The sequence below is a fragment of the Ovis canadensis genome, chromosome 1 (genome assembly GCF_042477335.2).
Source record: "Ovis canadensis isolate MfBH-ARS-UI-01 breed Bighorn chromosome 1, ARS-UI_OviCan_v2, whole genome shotgun sequence".
NCBI classification, from domain to species: domain Eukaryota; kingdom Metazoa; phylum Chordata; class Mammalia; order Artiodactyla; family Bovidae; genus Ovis; species Ovis canadensis.
This window is the reverse complement of record NC_091245.1, coordinates 109,289,389-109,300,968: the sequence shown is the minus strand read 5'-3', so window position 1 is coordinate 109,300,968 and position 11,580 is coordinate 109,289,389. Positions and strand designations below refer to the sequence as shown.

General features: G+C 43.6%; 1 long non-coding RNA gene across 1 annotated transcript; it reads left to right on the top strand.

The window, feature by feature from the left end:
• Positions 1–279: 279 nt before the first annotated feature.
• LOC138433840 (uncharacterized) lies at positions 280–6,479 on the top strand. Its single transcript, XR_011254487.1, has 3 exons — positions 280–376; positions 3,743–4,868; positions 5,558–6,479. It is a non-coding gene; the product is annotated as an uncharacterized lncRNA (long non-coding RNA).
• The last annotated feature ends 5,101 nt before the right edge of the window (positions 6,480–11,580 follow it).

Genomic DNA, 11,580 nt, shown 5'->3' with positions numbered 1-11,580 from the left:
CATTAAGTGCCAGGCTGCCATGGTACAGGAACTGTCGAGAGTAGCTACCCTGCGTCCAAGGTCAGGGGCGATGGCTGGGAGGAGACACCCCGCGTCCGAGGTCAGGGGCAGCCAGGAGAAGCCACGTCGCACCCTGATGAACCTCAGTGACCCTGAGGAACTACCCGGAGCCCGAGGCCAGGGGCAGCAGCTGGGAGGAACCACCCACGCCTGAGGCCAGGGCCAGCGGCGGGGAGGAGCATCCCGAAGAGCAGTGGCTGCGCAGGCGCAGGAGGGCCTAGAGGAGCTATCCCATGTTGAAGGTCAGGAACGGCGGGGGTAAGAGCAGCGGCTATGCTTTGCTGGAGCAGCCATGAAGAGATACCCCATGCCCAAGGTAAGAGAAACCCAAGTAAGATGGTAGGTGTTACAAGAGGGCATCAGAGGGCAGACACACTGAAACCATACTCACAGAAATCTAGTCAATCTAATCACACTAGGACCACAGCCTTGTCTAACTCAATGAAACCAAGCCATGCCTGCGGGGCAACCCAAGACAGGTGGGTCATGGTGGAGAGGTCTGACAGAGCCTGGTCCACTGGAGAAGGGAATGGCAAGCCACTTCAGTATTCTTGCCTTGAGAACCCCATGAACAGTATGAAAAGGCAAAATGATAGGATACCAAAAGAGGAACTCCCCAGGTCATTAGGTGCCCAATATGCTACTGGAGATCAGTGGAGAAATAACTCCAGAAAGAATGAAGGGATGGAGCCAAAGCAAAAGCAATAGGAATGATGCTGGAGCTGAAACTCCAGTACTTTGGCCACCTCATGAGAAGAGTTGACTCACTGGAAAAGACTCTGATGCTGGGAGGGATTGGGGGCAGGAGGAGAAGGGGATGACCAAGGATGAGATGGCTGGATGGCATCATGGACTCGATGGACGTGAGTCTGAGTGAACTCTGGGAGATGGTGATGAACAGGGAGGCCTGGCGTGCTGTGATTCATGGGGTCGCAAAGAGTCGGACACGACTGAGCGACTGAACTGAACTAAACTGAGCTGAAGGAGGTTGCTTGTCCAAAGCACAGAGGACCTCATCCTGTTATTGTCTTCATTTCCTTTCAAAGGAAAGAGGAAATTAAGTCACTGCACTGTTGGTCAGTGACTTAACAGGGTTACAACTAAATCCTTATAGAATTGGTGGTGAGCAACATTCTTTGCTATTCTTTGTTCATACTCACTAGTACTGATCAGGAAATTTCAGGTTGTATTTAAAGGTAGCATTCCTGGTAGAGGTTGAAGCTGCAATTAAGTCTTGGTTTGCTATCATGAGAACCAAGGACTTCATTTGAGGTCTGCTGTTTCTTTAACATGCCAGATATCAGCATTATTAACATCACATTACATGAAGCGCCATCTCCTTCCTGCCGCTCCTCCTCCCTGTAGGTTTTTCTCCCTACACTGCTTTATTTTTCTTCATAATATGTATAATTACCTGATGCCATGTTATAGATTTACTTACTCAGCTGTTCATTGTCTGCCACTCGGCAAAAGAATGTAAGCAAGCAACCTGAGCTCATGAAATGTCCTAATTTCACTCTCGTTCACCTAGCATGCAGAATATTACAAAGCATGTCTCAAGCAGTCAATAAAATATTTGTTGAATAAACTTATTGAATGAAATGTTAGATTTTTTTCCCTTGATCAGTCATAAATAATAGTTGAAGGTTGAAAATAAAGGCTTTCACTTTGTGAAATGTGAAATAAGATAGAGCCACTTATGTGAAGGGTTTTTAAAATGTAGCCAGGAGGTCATTAAGGTGGTGAACGTTATGCACATTCTCAGCAGGTAGGAGGAACTATAAACCATTGAACTGAGCCAAACCACAAATACTCCAAGGATTCTGCAAGAACACCTGCAACTTGTCACACAAATGAAATTTTACCTCCCTATAGTGATAATCTTGGCAATCAATCAAGTTTAGACAAGACTAACTTTTGCCTCCAACTCTTGTAAGGCAAACTTTCCTTCTCTGCCTTCAAAAACCTCTGGCTTTTATTCCTCAGCAGGACACTGTTTGGGTTGCTATCTGAGTCTATGTGTTCTGAATTGCAATTCTTTGTTCCCAAATAAATGTTCTCTGCTTGATTATTGCCCCCATCTTTATTTAGGTTCACAACTTTAATTAAGTGTGAAAAATTAACAAACAGATGCTTCAGTTAAATAGAGTCAGGAAACCAGAAGGGGAAGCTCTCAAGCCCCGCAAGGATAACAAGAATCCAACACAAAGAGGAAAGATCCCTCTTTTTCCTGGCAAGGACTCAGCCAATGAAAAGCCATTGACACTTTGTTTACTTTGGCTCTCCCAACTTTCTGTTCCCTCTATAAAAGCATTCTCTTTTCCTGTCTGCTCATGGGCTACAGACTCCAAACTGCAATTCTCTGCTGATCCCAAATAAACCCATTTCACCCGAGAAATATCTGGCAGTCTACTCATTCACATGCGTGCACACATAGTTGTGTCCAGCTGTTTGCAGCCCCATGAACTGTAGCCTGCCAGGCTCCTCTGTCCACGGGATTTCCAGGTAAGAATATTGGAGTGGATTGCCATTTCCTTCACCAAGGGATATTCCCGACCCAGGGATTGAATCCACATTTCTTGCATTGGCAAGTAGATTCTTTACCACTGAGCCACCTGCAATTCCCTCTAACTCCAGGTAATTAGTATCAGAACTGAACTGAATTATGGGCCACCTTGCTGGTAACAGAGCTGGAGATGTTGGAAAAACATCATGTATTTGATCAATATGAGAGAAAAACCACACACATACATTGTAATATAATGTATTATTGAATGCAAGAAATGCATGGTCATGAGGGTACATAAATCTGAGGGATTTAGGTATAGTTTCCAGACCTAGCCAGTGGTTCTTGGAAGATATCTATGTCCTAATCCCAAGAATGTGTGATTATATTAGGTTACATGGCAAAGAGGAATTAAAGTTGCAGATAAAATTAAAGTTGCTAATCAGTTTAGTTCAGTTTGGGCTCCTCTGTCCAGGCAAGAGTACTGGAGTGGGTTGCCATACCCTCTCCAGGGGATCTTCCCAACCCAGGGATCTAACCTAAAGCCTCTTATGTCTCCTGCATCGGCAAGTGGATTCTTTACCACTAACACCACCTAGGAAACCCTCTGAAGTCTAAAAGGTGTCATCTGATGGATGCTGTGGTAGATCTACTTTAGAGAATGAGTTAATAATATCTCATATTAAAGCCTCACTTCAGCCAAGCCTTTAGAAAACTTATGGTTGTAGAACATCTAGATTTGCTTATTATGTCCTTCAAAGCATGATGCGTGCTTTATGATACTTCTCTTAAAAAGAAAGTGAAGTTGCTCAGTCGTGTCCAACTCTTTGCAACCCTGTGGACTGTAGCCTACCAGGCTCCTCTCTCCATGGGCTTCTCCAGGTAAGAATACTGGAGTGGGTTGCGATTTCCTTCTCCAGTGGATCTTCCTAACCCAGGGATCAAACCTGGGTCTCCCACATTGCAGGCAGAGGCTTTAACCTCTGAGCTACCAGGGAAGCTCAAAATGGTTAATGAGACCTGAAGATAAACACTTGAACGTGAACAGGATAATTGAAAGTTAACCAGACAATCATTTTAGTTTTCTTCCTTTGTTCTGAATGCTTCAGAAGAGAAATGCTGGATTTTCCTAATAAGCAATATTTGAGACATGTTATTCTTTAATTTTTTTCTCAGGACTAGTTTCAAAGCATACTGAAACAGTATGACAAAGATCAATAAATGCTGCACAGCATCCAAACTGTAAAAATTCAGCAACAGGAAGATAGTGAACAATAATGAAAGTGAAAGAGGAGAGTGAAAAAGTTGGCTTAAAGCTCAACATTCAGAAAACAAAGATCATGGAATCCGGTCCCATCACTTCATGAGAAATAGATGGGGAAACAGTGGAAACAGTGTCAGACTTTCTTTTGGGGGGCTCCAAAATCACTGCAGATGGTGATTGCAGCCATGAAATTAAAAGATGCTTACTCCTTGGAAGAAAAGTTACGACCAACCTAGATAGCATGTTCAAAAGCAGAGACATTACTTTGCTGACTAAGGTCCATGTAGTCAAGGCTATGGTTTTTCATGTGGTCATGTATGGATGTGAGAGTTGGACTGTGAAGAAGGCTGAGCGCCGAAGAATTGATGCTTTTGAACTGTGGTGTTGGAGAAGACTCGAGAGTCCCTTGGACTGCAGGGAGATCCAACCAGTCCATTCTGAAGGAGATCAGCCCTGGGATTTCTTTGGAAGGAATGATGCTGAAGCTGAAACTCCAGTACTTTGGCCACCTCATGCGAAGAGTTGACTCATTGGAAAAGACTTTGATGCTGGGAGGGATTGGGGGCAGTAGGAGAAAGGGACGACAGAGGATGAGATGGCTGGATGGCATCACGGACTCGATGGACATGAGTCTGAGTGAACTCCGGGAGATGGTGATGAACAGGGAGGTCTGGTATGCTGTGATTCATGGGGTCGCAGAGTCGGACACAACTGAGCGACTGAACTGAACTGAACTGAACTGAAAGGCTTCTCAACAAGAAAAAAGTGTCAGTAATTTCCCCTAAGATGTTTCTTGTCCAGAAGAAACATTCTCAGAGGAATAGGTGTGAATATGCAGTGAGTTTGGGCATCCCAGGTGGCGCTAGTGGTAAAGCGCTCTCCTGCCAAAGCTGGATTCGCTGGAGGAGGGCATGGCAACCCACTCCAATATTCTTGCCTGGAGAATTCCATGGACGGAGCAACCTGACAGGCTACAGTCCCCGGGGTCACAAGGAGTCGGACACAATTAAAGCAATGCAGGCTGCACTCATACATGAGGTGAGCTTGGGAAGAACCTCATTTGGCATGCTATCCTTATAGAATGTACTGGAAGAGAAATCCCGTGTGTGTGTGTGTGTGTGTGTGTGTGTGTGTGTGTGCAAGCACGCACCCAGTATGGCAGTGCTTCCTTCAGAGCTTTCATTTCATCCAGCACTAGAGATCTCATTAGTGAAAAAGCCTATAAATGTACTGAGTTTGAGAAAAAGTGTAGCCGCATTCCACCTTGGTAAGTAGGAGAGACCTGTACTGTAAAAACAGACAGTTTTCATCTGAATCTCAGATCTCATTGTGTATCAGAGAACAAGGTTTTTGTGGGTTGTTTTTTTTTTTTTCTTTTCTTTCAGGGAGAAGGCAACCTGGCAGAAACACTAAAAAAAAGTACTGAAGAGAGAAAACACTTTCTTAGGCCACTGAGAAGGATAATTGCAAATTCTCTGCTGATGTCAGCTAGTTTGCCAAAAAAAAGGAGCGGGGGGCAGTTTGACCCAGGACTCTAGGTGTTGGTTCTGTTTGAGCCAAAGAAATTGGTCAACCATGGAAATCCTTCTGTCAGTATCTCCTCCCTCACACACCCTTACCACTGTTACTCACTCAGCTTCCACTACTTGGCCAAAACATTAGCCTTGTAACGTTTTCAGAGTTACACTCTCCTTTTTTTCTTTTCTTTCTTTTGGCCATGCTCATAGCTTGTGGGACCAGGGATCGATCCTCGACAGTGGAAGCATGGAGTCTTAACCACCAGACCACCAGGAAAGTCCCACACTCTCCATTACATGTTCTCATATCTGCGTGGACTATATTTGTGATTGCAGTACCATAACTGCCACTTGCTTCAACCTCCAGTTCTTTCTCCAAACTCTTTTGATCAGCTGGGCTTCCCTGGTGAATCAGATGGTAAAGAATCTATCTGCAATGCAGGAGACCTGGATTCCATCCCTGGGTAGGGAGGATCCCTTGGAGAAGGGAATGGCTATCCACTCCAGTATTTTTTTTTCGATTTCTTTCCTTTATTGTGGATGGCTTGTTAAACAACTTGACTTTTTACCAACAAGCAATAACTATTGAAACTTGACTGCAAACCCTAGGTATAATGCACATTTTCATAAGTAAAGATTGCTATTTACAATATTTGCCTTGCTACTATGTGCTAATGTTGTGGAATCAGAGGTGGCAGAAAGTATTAGAAAATGATAGCGTTTTTGTGTTCATCTTCAACTTTTTAAGATAAAGTAACTGAAATGCCAATACTTTGGCCACCTGATGCGAAGAGCTGACTCATTTGAAAAGACCCCGACGCTGGGAAAGATTGAGGACAGGAGGAGAAGGGGACGACAGAGGACGAAATGGCTGGATGGCATCACTGATTCAACAGACATGAGTCTGGGTAAACTCCAGGAGTTGGTGATGGACAGGGAGGCCCGGCGTGCTGCAGTCCCCAGGGTCACAAAGAGTCGGACATGACCGAGCGACCGAACTGAACTGAACTGAACTGAAAGTTAGTTTTCAGAGATTATGAAGTTAGCTCAACTGAAATGTTAAGTAGCTGGAAGGCAGCTGCAAACGTTACATTCATGTCTTGCTTTCTTTTGTACATAAAAATGAGAAAAAGATGAATAGTGAGCCATTTGATACCATTTACTATGCTTTTCACCACTAGACTAATAATTCTTCCAATTTTAACAGAAGTTATGTTGTGCATGACAGTAGTTGTCTTGCTTAGAAGAAATGTGCCAATTATTGAGCTGTTGAAAACGTGAGCATTGCAGTAGTGTGACATTTGCTTTGATGTTAGTAGGTTTTACTTTTCATGAAAGTGTTATTCATCACCAGAAAGATGGAAAAACATCATATACTTACAGGTGGGAAGTTTATTGGTGCATAATTGAACTTGTGATGCTCTTCTTTCAAGTCAGCTGTTAACAATGGTGTATCTTGGTGTTGAGGAAGGCATGACAACCCACTCCAGAATTCTTGCCTGGAGAATTCCATGAACAGAGGAGCCTGGTGGACTACAGTCCATGGGGTGACAATTGGACACAACTGAGTGACTAACATGTTTGATCAGCTCCTTTGTTCTCTTGTCTTGGATTCAGGAGCTAGAATTCAGATTCTTTATCACTATGTATAATGTTCCTCTCTATGCATTTCATTTTCACTTGAAAGTGAAAGGATTGGATTAGTTAAAGTTGAAGTCACCTCTCACAGTTTTGTAACTGGGGTTAAGCCTTGCTGACTCCCTCCTACTGGGAATTCTCTGAGGTTACACACTATCTTCCCAGGTAACTGATAAATCTAATTGAAGAAAGGGTTCCTGGGAAAAGACACTCTACAGTAGAAGGGAAAGCAAGAACAACTTTACTACAAATGGGAGATTCTGCTTCTTGAATTGTTGTTGTTCAGTCTCTCAGTCATGTCTGACTCTTTGGGACCCCATGGACTCAAATATGGCAGGCCTCCCTGTCCTTCACCATCTCCCAAAGCTTGCTGAAACTCATATCCATTGAGTTAACAATGCTATCCAATCATCTCATCCTCTGCTGCTCCTTTCTCCTCTTACCTTCAGTCTTTCCCAGCATCAGGGTCTTTTTCCAGTCAGTCGGCTCTTCACATCAAATGGCCAAAGTATCGGAGCTTCAGCTTCAGCATCAGTCCTTCCAATGAATATTCAGGGTTGACTTCCTTTAGGATTGACTGGTTTGATCACTGTGCTTTTGAAAGGTTGTTGCTGGCCCACAAAAAGACATTAGGATTCTTGGCCTCCAGAAGAGAAGAATTCAATCCAGGGCTAGAGACGAGGCTTGATCATTCAGAGCTTTTGTGCAATAGAGTTTTGTTAAAGTATAAAAGGGACAGAGAAAGCTTCTGACGTAGACATCAGAAGGGGGCAGAAAGAGTACCCCCCTGCTAGTGTTAGCAATGGAGTTATACACCTTTTAATTAGTTATTACAATGAATCAAAAGAATGTCTCAATTCTGAAAATTTTATCAAACCTACTCCCACAATTTACATTTTAGGATAACAAGATTAGAATTTAACAATAGATAGATCCTCCAGACTCACTCCCATAATATACATTCTAAGATATCAGAATTAGTCAGAAGGTTTGCAGGAAGGAGAAACTGTCCTCCAGCCGGATACATTGTTGTTGTATAATCCCTAGTACAGAATTTAAACTGAGTTGTGTAATTGACTGAGACAAAGGCATGCAGAGGGAAAAAAAAACCTTTGTCCTTTTAAATAATCACTAACCTTAAAATAATGAGGTTATCTTGGATTATCCAGGTGGGCCCAGTGTAATCACAAGGATGCTTAAAAGGAAGAGGAAGGCAGGAAACAGACAGGCGGCAGCACAAGGACACAGCCACCACTGTGGGCTCCGGGGCTGGAAGGAGTGGCCGTGAGCCAAGGCACGGAGATGGCCTCTAGATGCTGAAAAGGGAACCCGCCCTCTAGAAAGAACACGACCCTGCTGACAGCTTCCTGCAGTCTACCCAGTGAGACTCGTTTCAGACTTCTGACCTCTCAATCTACACGTTGATACAATGTGGTATTTTGAGCCACTCAGTCTGTGCCTACCTTCAACAAGGGCTTATATTGTCTATTCCTATAACTTATAACCCTTTAAAGTCATGCTGCTGCTGCTGCTGCTAAGTCACTTCAGTCATGCCCAACTCTGTGCCACCCCACAGACGGCAGCCCACCAGACTCCTCTGTCCCTGGGATTCTCCAGGCAAGTATACTGGAGTGGGTTACCATTTCCTTCCCCAATGCATGAAAGCAAAGAGTGAAAGTGAAGTCACTCAGTCATGTCTGACTCTTAGCGACCCCATGGACTGGTGGTCCGGTGGTTAAGACTCCATGCTTCCACTGTAGAGGATCGATCCCTGGTCCCACAAGCTATGGACATGGCCAAAAGAAAGAAAAGAAGAAAAGGAGGGTGTAAATGTGAAAAAGTGACAAGGCTGATGTTTTGGCCAAGTAGTGGAAGTTGAGTGAGTAACAGTGGTAAGGGTGTGTGGGGAGGAGATACTGACAGAAGGATTTCCATGGTTGACCAATTTCTTTAGCTCAAACAGAACCAACACCTAGAGTCCTGGGTCAAACTGCCCCCCACTCCTTTTTTTTTTTTTTTTGGCAAATTAGCTGACATCAGCAGAGAATTTGCTATTATCCTTCTCAATGGCCTAAGAAACTGTTTTCTCTCTTCAGTACTTTTTTTTAGTGTTTCTGCCAGGTTGCCTTCTCCCTGAAAGATTGCCAAAAAAAACACTTGTTCTCTGATACACAATGAGATCTGAGATTCAGATGAAAACTGTCTCTGTTTTTACAGTACAGGTCTCTCCTACTTATCAAGGTGGAATGCGGCTACACTTTCTCTTTGTGACCCCATGGACTGCAGCACCCCAGGCTTCCCCGTCTATCACCAACTCCCATAGCTTGCTCAAACTCATGTCCATTGAGTCGGTGATGCCATCCAACCATCTTATCCTCTGTCATCTCCTTCTCCTCCTGCCTTCAATCTTTCCCAGCATCAGGGTCTTTTCTAATTAGTCGGCTGTTCATATCAGGTGGCCAATGTATTGAAGCTTGAGCTTCAGCATCAGTCCTTCCAGTGAATATGCAGGGTTGATTTCCTTTAGGATTGACTGGTTTGATCTCCATGCTGTCCAAGGGACTCTCAAGAGTCTTCTCCAATACCACAGTTCAAAGGCATCAATTCTACAGCCCTCAGCCTTTTTTATTGTCCAGCTCTCACATCCGTACATGACTATTGAAAAAAACCTCACTTTGACTATATGGACCTTTGCAGGCAACGTCCTGAACCACTTACACTGCCCCTTTTCCCACTGCAAAACTCCAACTTTCTCTAGATCTGCACTGTTCAATATGGTGGATTATCTCCAGGTGACTACTGGGATATGAAATATGACCAGCTGAACTGAGATGTGTTGTAAGTATAAAATAAATATGAGACTTCAAAAATGTAAATATACAAAATAAGATAAAAATCTCCCTCCAATTTTTAAAATATTGATTGCACACTGAAATTTTCATATTTTGGATACATTGAGTTAAATATACTAAAATTAATTGTACCTGGTTCTTTTTACCTTTCAAATATGACTATTAGAAACTTCAATTCCATGCGTGGCTTCCTCTTCATTTTCATTAGACAGTGCTGTTCTGAACCCATTCTAACGTGTAAATTTGCAATTAATCACACTGTGTGAATCCTCACTTCCCCTCAGACCTGATATAATAATGCATTTCTTTGTTGTCTATTATGGGCCTGATTTTTGGCTTGGTTCGCCCTCCCATTAACCATGCAATGATGGGCACAGAAAACCTAACCATAGGCAAGAATACTGCTTCAAGGACATTGTTCTCAGCTTACTCAGATTTGTTTACTCGTAGTACGGTCTCACAATTCAGGCAACCCTGTTCTACCAGTTTCAGTTGGTATTTAGAGAGTCAATTCCTAGGCAGGTTGATAAGAAGTCCAGCGGTCCCCACGGAGAGAGGGACAATAAAAAAGGCTGTGGGCCATAGAATTGATGCCTTCGAACTGTAGTGTTGGAGAAGACTCTTGAGAGTCCCTTGGACAGCATGGAGATCAAACCAGTCAATCCTAAAGGAAATCAACCCTGAATATTCATTGGAAGGACTGATGCTGAAGCTGAAGCTCTGATACTTTGGCCACCTGGTGTGAATAGCTGACTAATTAGAAAAGACCCTGATGCTGGGAAAGATTGAAGGCAGGAGTAGAAAGGGATGACAGAGGATGAGATGGTTGGATGGTATCACCAACTCAATGGACATGAGTTTGAGCAAACTCCAGGAGATGGTGAAGGACAGGGAAGTCTGGCATGTTGCAGTCCATGAGGTTGCAAAGAGCTGGACACAACTGAGCGACTGAAAAACAAAAGTGAAGGTGTTGAAGGTCTATTTTAATGCACTATCAAACTATGAGGCTTGAGTTGGGTGCATGACTTTAAAGAGGCTATAAGTTATAGGAATAGACAATATGAGCCCATGTTGAAGGTAGGCACAGATTGAGTGGCTCAAAATACCACATTGTATCAACATGTAGATTGAGAGGTCAGAAGTCTGAAACGAGTCTCACTGGGTAGACTGCAGGAAGCTGTCAGCAGGGTCGTGTTCTTTCTAGAAGGCGGGTTCCCTTTTCAGCATCTAGAGGCCATCTCCATGCCTTGGCTCACAGCCACTCGTTCCGGCCCTGGAGCCCGCAGTGGTGGCTGTGTCCTTGTGCTGCAGTCTGTCTGTTTCCTGCCTTCCTCTTCCTTTTAAGCATTCTTGTGATTATACTGGGCCCACCTGGATAATCCAAGATAACCTCATTATTTTAAGGTTAGTGATTATTTAACTTATAGGTAGAGCACATCATGCAAAATGATGAAGCACAAGCTGGAATCAAGATTGCCAGAAGAAATATCAATAACCTCAGATATATCAACTATACAGATGGCAGAAAGCAAAGAGGAACTAGAGAGCCTCTTGAGAAGGTGCCAGAGGAGAGTGAAAAAGCTGGCTTAAAACTCAACATTCAGAAAACTAAGATCATGGCATCCAGTCCCATCACTTCATTGAAACTAGATGGGGAAACAATAGAAACAGTGACAGACTTTGAGGGCTCCAAAATCACTGCAGATGGTGACTGCAGCCATGAAATTAAAAGATGCTTGCTCC